Consider the following 7,447-nt stretch of genomic DNA (forward strand, 5'->3'; position numbering starts at 1 on the left):
TAGATAAATAGTGGAAATATTCTTTCTTTTAATTACATTTTTAAAAGCTATAGACAATGAATGATGTGATTCTGGGGCCATAATATTTTCTGACTCCTATTTTTACAAATATTCTATTCTTATGTGCTTTTTTCCACAAGAAAAATATATGGTCTATTTTTATATTTCTGATACTGTTACTTTTTTCCTACCCTACTTGGAAATGCTATTTTTCCCTATGATAGTGTTTTCATAAACTTATTTCTTGAAGATCTAAAAAACACACTTATCTATATCTAAATTCTAATGTAGCTTAAAATAGTGTATGTACCTAGATGAATGCTAAATGATAGGTATAAGAAAATAATGTTCTCATTTAATACATGTTTGTTGAACGTTTGCTGTATCTTGGACCATGAGGTGAAAAATATATGATACAACAGGAAAGAACAATCTGAAAAATTAAATTATAGTTCTATTTGCACTTCTAATGTTGAAACAAATTATATTGAGAATATGCTTGTCGAAATAAAATTCGTTGAGATCAGCACATCAGGTGTCGAATGGGTTTTGGTCTCTAAAATAACATTTTGGAAAAATGAAAAAAACTGTATGTCAATAAATGTACATTTTCTTTTAAGGCAAAGAGCCCTGTTCTATGAGTTAGACCAGTATCACAGCCCCACTTTTGCCATTTTGTAGCTTTGGAGCTCCAGCAAGTTATTTCATCTCTTCAAGTTTGTTTCCTTGTCCATTAAATTAGAAAAATGATCTCTAAACTTTCTTCCAACTTAAAAATTTAAATTTATTTATGTCTTTCAAGCATTTACATCTAGCTACCATTGAGGACAAGAAGGGGAACATTTTTATTATTTTTAACAAATATTTGACTTTACATCATAACATAATATGATTAACAATCTATTTATTATTCTTCCTTGTCGTAGGACATTATCAGTACCCTGGGATAGAGACCTGTTCTCATTCTACTCAACTTCTCAGAAGCATTTCAAAATATAATCTAATTCTTTTGTGTGTGTGCGATGTCATACCTTCTATGACCTCATGCTCTCCTGATTTTTCTCCTACCTTGCTGACTTTCAGTCATTTTTGTTAGCTCCCCCTTCTCTACTCCAGTATACACCCTAGATGAGTTCATTCAATCCAATAGTTTTAAATACCATTTATATGCTGATGACTCCAAGATTTTTATCTCAAGCCCAACCTTAAGCTATCATCTAGAATCCAGACTTATAAACATAACCATTTTCTTGCTATCTCCATTGGATGTCCACTAGGCATCTTAAATTTATTAAGAAGCCTTAATTCTTCACCCATCTCTGTGAATAGAGCCATCATGCTGGAAGAAGCCTGCTCTACTTGTGCTCCGTGTCTTCTCTTTTCTTATTGTTATATCCGTGCAATACAGTTTGCTCAAAAACTTGGTTGGCTTCTAGTTCATTTGTTTCAGGTCATTTCCATGTGTGAGTAACCACAGCAAAAATTATCAAGTATGCGTAGTTTTTAACCCTGAAAACTATGTTTATTTTTTAACTGGCTCCATGTTGTTCCCATCCCTACCATCTCCAATTTAATAGTGAGTATCTGGGGGCCACTGAAAACAATAGGCAATATAAGAAAGCACACCGCAATCTGCTCTTGCTCTGAGCTGGTTGTCATTGACTTTCTGACAGATAATGCTTGAAGAGAGAGGCTTATCTCCTGCTAAGGCTGCCGCTTTGCTTCAGTTTTCGGGATAGAAGTAGGCTCTCTGTTAAGCCTTCCTAGTATTTGTTAGTTCTTTGCAAGTATTGCCCTCCATCGTCTGGTTCCAAACTTCCTAGATACCATTTAATACTTCCCCTGCAGCTGAATTAGTCTTTCCTCTCTTCCCTTCCTAGAAATGATTTATTCTGAATGAAGAAGATGGGCCATTACCCTACTCAGAAACTTTTCAGTTGTTCTTAGGAGCGCAATCCTACTCCAAGGTGTGACAATTAAGCTCTTTCAGAATTGGACCAACAGAATTTCTATGTATAGTAACATTTGTATATTGAAATGTATTAATGTATTCAAAGGACATACCATATTACCTAGAATATTAGGTGCTAAGTAATAGTTATTATTTTATTAACAAAATTACTTGATGCTTTAAATGTTTAAAGAAGTCTTCAAAAAAAGTAAGAGAATATATCTTAAGATACAATAATCCACTTCTAGTAATCTTTCCATAAGAAGTACTTTCACATATATTATAACAATTTTCATTGCAGCTTTATTCATATTAGTAAAAATTTCAAAGCATACTAGATTTCCAATGGTTTAATACATTGTGACTATATCTAGCTACCACTATTACAAAGCATAAAATAGATCCACATATACTGTTCTGAAAAAATTCACCTAATATATTTTAAGTTTAAATAGGAAGTTATAGTTAATATAAGTTATTCTCTTATCTTACACTCGATGAAATCCAGTGAGACACAGAGTGAAATACTATCTCAAAAAATGGGAATAATATACTCCAAAGTGGTTATCTTAGGGGATGACTGAGGGAAATTATAAGGACAAGGAAGGTTATTTCACTTCCTGTTAAAATTTATTATAAAGTGGTGGGATTGTTTTCCATTTTTTTAAATACTTTAGTTTGTGTATGTTTACGAGAGGAGGGAAATTTTTCAATATTTTTCAATTCAAAAAATTTGTAAGTTGAAAAAAGCCCTTGTCAAAATTGAAGATATTTCCTTGTAAGAACCATTAGGACCTGTTTATAAAATAGCATAAATTGGTTTGTTGATTTGTGCTTACCTTGAAAAGTTAAGTGTAGTGAACTGGCAAAATATAAAATAGAATTTGGAGAAAGTGAGGCTTCTTGAAGACGTAACAATTTTATGAGGGCCAACGTTATTTAGAACCATTAAGTAGTTTGTATATTTTTCCATGAAGTCATCAGAATTGTTAATGTTCCTATTACTTCGATAATTGCAAAAGTAATCAATTATACCTTTAACTGATAAAGTGACATTTGACCTCAAATGCATAGATTAACTTTTTAATTTTTTTAAAGGCAGTTGAGTATAAATGAATGTATGTCAGTAAGTTCTTGATATTTTTGCTTTCAGTAACGGTTAAAAAGCTCTACTTTTTGTGTGTGTTGAAAAAATTCTATGTATACTAAAGGCCATTTGTTTTCACTGTCTCCTGTGAAAACTGTCAGTGAGTCTGGAAGCTTCTTTAAGAAATTCTCATGACTATAAGAGTTTCAGTAATAATAATAACAACAACAACAAAGCAGTATTAAAATATAAAAATTCATCAATAATTTATGTGAAGTGTGAATTTAGACTATTAGTTTAACGTACTAAATATTAGCATAGAAATATGGAATTAAATCATATAGATTCCCTTCAGAAGGGAAGCTACCTGGATGTTGCCTTTACTTTTCTCTTGTTTCACAGTAATGTTATACTGATTTTCTCCCAGCTTCTAACAACCCAATGAAATGTCTAGTCAGCAGAAAGCTTATTCCTCGATGATGACATTCAAAGGGGCCTGTGAAAATGCAATAAAATCTAAACTGTCCTAAGAAAATTAAGATAACAATAATCTGCTAGACAAATATAATTATAAATATTTACATTCATCTATTCGTTTAATTATTAGAATATACAGAGTATAGGGTTTAAAGATTTTACTTTTTATCTGTATGTACTGAAGGCATTGAAAAATCAAAATTATTATGCTTGTAAAGTAAGATAGTACCATAAAATCTTGAAGTTGGAAGAGTTCTTAGAAATCACCTAGTTCTGTGACTTTGTTTTCTACATCAGAGGTTAGTAAACCGTGGCCCATGGGCCAAATCCAGCTTGCTGGGGGTTTTTATATGACCTGTGAGGTAAGAAGGTTTTTTTTTACAGATTAACATTTGCAGTTCATTTCATGATAGGAACACTGTTTTGAACCCCAATCAAGCAAAATGTTATCCTCTAAAAAAGAATTCTGTTCTTGCTAATAGACCTATATTGCAAAAAATATATGCTTAATTATTATCATTTAAAATTTTTGTTAATAAAATAACAATGTGATTTATTTTAAATACTTTTAATTAAAATTAAAAACTTTAAATTAAGTAATTTTATTGTCAAAAGCATGGTATGATTCGTTTTCTCTCTTGTTATATAATCACCTGCATAACATTCCTGATTTTGGCCTCTTGACCTACAAAGCCTAAGATATTTATGATCTGCTTCTTGATAGAAAAAGTTTGCTGACCTCTGTTCTAGATGAGGGACCTAAAGTTCAGAAAAGCTGAATGATTTTCCCAAGGTACTGGTTAGATCTCTTTCATCTTTTTGTGTCAGAATATTCTAATATTGTATTGGCTTTGTTGTGTCTAGTTGAATCCTAACTACCTTTAGTTTGTTGACTTTGAGCAATTTACTTAATTTCTCTTTGCCTTTGTTTCCTTACCTGCAATATAGTTTTTGGGTGGGCATGAAATGACATAATATATATGAAATGATTACAACAGTGCCTTGCATATAGTTAGTGCTCAATAATTATTATTGTTATAATGAATGTCAATATGTTTAATTAGTAAGATATCCTAAAGAGAAGGGATTAATCCACATCTGATCCTATATCTCATTTTCTTAGAAGAGGATCGAGGGTATCTCATCTCAGGTTTGGGGAAGAATTGGCATTTATTCACATTCTTATTTTTGCAGCATAATTTGTTCATCCTGCTTCAGGATAGCTCACGAGTTAATCCAAAAAGTGATATACCTCTAAAATACCAACATGTACACATAATTTATAGTATTGATGGGAAAATTTAAACACAGAGCACTTAAATGACAGCCACATAGCACACCTGCCATGAGTCCCACAGCTGAGAATGAAACCTTTTTGTTCTCTCATCCTGCATGTCCTGAGGACATTTTCACCAAATTTAACACTACTTGAACTTATCACATTTCTTTCAGTGATGGGGCAGAGTCAGCTGCTGGGTTTTTGTTTTGTTTTGTTTTTTAATAATTATACTTAATTGTATTCTGTGCAATAGAGAAGTGTTATATTTCTGTTCATTGTTTTTCAGGCAATTCACATAAAATGTTATTTGCAGTTTATTGATACTCTTCATCTACTGTGTAGACTACAAAGCCATGATGGTGAACTAGATGAAATCTGGTGAGATGAATGTCTTTTGTATTGGATCATTTAGTATCTTAGCCTGTTAGTCTTCTTTCCTGTGGCAGCTCTACTTAAGCACACTTTTTCATGAAAAGAAGGAAAAAAGATCCTGAGGGTTGAAATGAGGGAGGATAGCATGCTTTCTGCTTTAATAAATCTAGAATTTTGGTTTCTAAGGAAGATCCACTGTGCAGTTTAAAATTTTGAAGGAAATATTTGTGATAGGGTACAAACTATAGTTTGGGTTTGAAGAAGAAGAACAACAAAAAAGACCAACTGAAACCTTTGCTTATTAGAATAAGAATTGATGTTGCCCATAATTACTTCCTCTGTAACTCCTATGTTGTATTTGTTCAATATACTGGTCCAAATAAGATTTTACTTTTCGCAGCCTTTTAGATATAATCTCACAAAAGAAAGCACATTTTTTCTCCTGTTTCATACATCATCACCGTCATCTTCCTGAGGTTGCTGTCAATTTATAATAAAAAATAGACCTTAATAGAAAAAGAAACACTAAGTTAGGAAAAATGCTGCCATGTCTAGTCTTAAAGAAATTAAGGAAATAAATATATTTGTGCTTGCTATATTCATAATTAGATAGGTAGTTCAAAAGGCAAGATTTTAAACAGCAAACAGTATACCTAATGTGGCAATCTACTCTGTAGATAAGACCAAATCAGAAGAAATTCAAGCTCAATAAAAACCACTAATACTTTATATTATCCAAATATAGTTCTGCCGTATTTGTGGAATGATTTAACGTATAAATAGCTTATAGGTATATGTTTCAATAACATCTACTACTTCACTTAACATAGAATACATCACATTATAATTATTAAATTAATTATCTAAATCTTCTTCTTGGACAGAGAGCTTATTCTGTCTTGATCATTCTGATATTCAGTGTACTCAGCACAGTTTAGAAGCAGATACATAGTAGGTCCTCGTATTAGATTGAAAAAATGAATGGATGAATGAATGTTCATGCATTGATGGGGTTTCTTAAGGGGTATTATTTATTTTTTTTACTGGTTTGTTTGCCATTACAGGGACAGTTCAACAACTAATAGCCAGCTTTTCAAATATATCTATACCGTGAGTTGGGAAGGCCTTTGATGTTTATGTCACCCATTCACAGATACTTCCACTTATGTCTGCACATCAGTCAGTTCCCAAATCATAGTATAATACTCTGTCTTCACAGATTTAAATTATTTGTATCAAAATTCACCTCAAATATTACTCCTCTGCTAAAATTACCTCAATTCTCTGAGCTGTAAATAATTACTTATTCTTTAATATTCCCACAATATATTATCTAGGACTCTTGTTAAAGTTATGGTAAAAAAGAAAAACACAAATTTTACAAATATTTACACTTTAAATATATTTTATGCTTACTGAGAGCATTTATCCCCAGCACAGGTCTCAGAGATTCATTGCCAGTACCATAATGGCCAGTCACTTCTACCTAAACACTTCCTTCCATTGTGTAGGAGTGCCTGTGAGACACTTAGATCCCTTTGGGAACTGCTAACTAGTCTCCCCCATTGTAGTAGATGTTATTAATTAACAAGTTAAGTCATACATTCAGTGACTATTTTACTGAGCAACTATTGAACAAAAATGAATCTAACAACTTTTCTCCTCAAGTAGATCACTACTGTGTAATAGGAGAAAATGTATATAAACAGATAATTACACGATAAATGGTTACTTACTTTGAGACATGCATAAGATACTGTGGGGTTGCGTAAGTGGGGAATTCCTTTGCTGAAAAGTCAACCCTCCTACTTTGAGTGTTCTTTAATGTTCCCTTACATCAGAAGATATGCATCCTGCCAAGCCTCTCGCTCCTGCTTCTTCTCTTTTGCCTTTTAAGAGTCACCTCTCAGTTGCTCTAAGGCAGAACAGAGTGCTATATTTTAGTTTATTCCTTTTAAAAAGATGATAATCTGTATTTCAAACACATCTAAGCACACCAAACTGAGAGTTTTCTTCATACTATTTCATTATTCATACTGAGATGAAATGCTGGCATGAGGTAAACTAGTCTAGTACCCACCTGGCACCATACATGGTTATTACAATATTATTGACTATATTCCCTATACTGTACTTTATATCACCATGAGTATTTTGTAATTACCAACTTGTACTTCTTAATCCCTTCCCTTTTTTCACCCAGCACCCCATCTCATCTGGCAAACATCAGTTTGTTCTATCTCTGAGTCTGCTTCTGTTTTGTTTATTCATTTATTTTATT

Source organism: Pteropus vampyrus, unplaced genomic scaffold, assembly GCF_000151845.1.
Source record: "Pteropus vampyrus isolate Shadow unplaced genomic scaffold, Pvam_2.0 Scaffold1, whole genome shotgun sequence".
Lineage (NCBI taxonomy): Eukaryota > Metazoa > Chordata > Mammalia > Chiroptera > Pteropodidae > Pteropus > Pteropus vampyrus.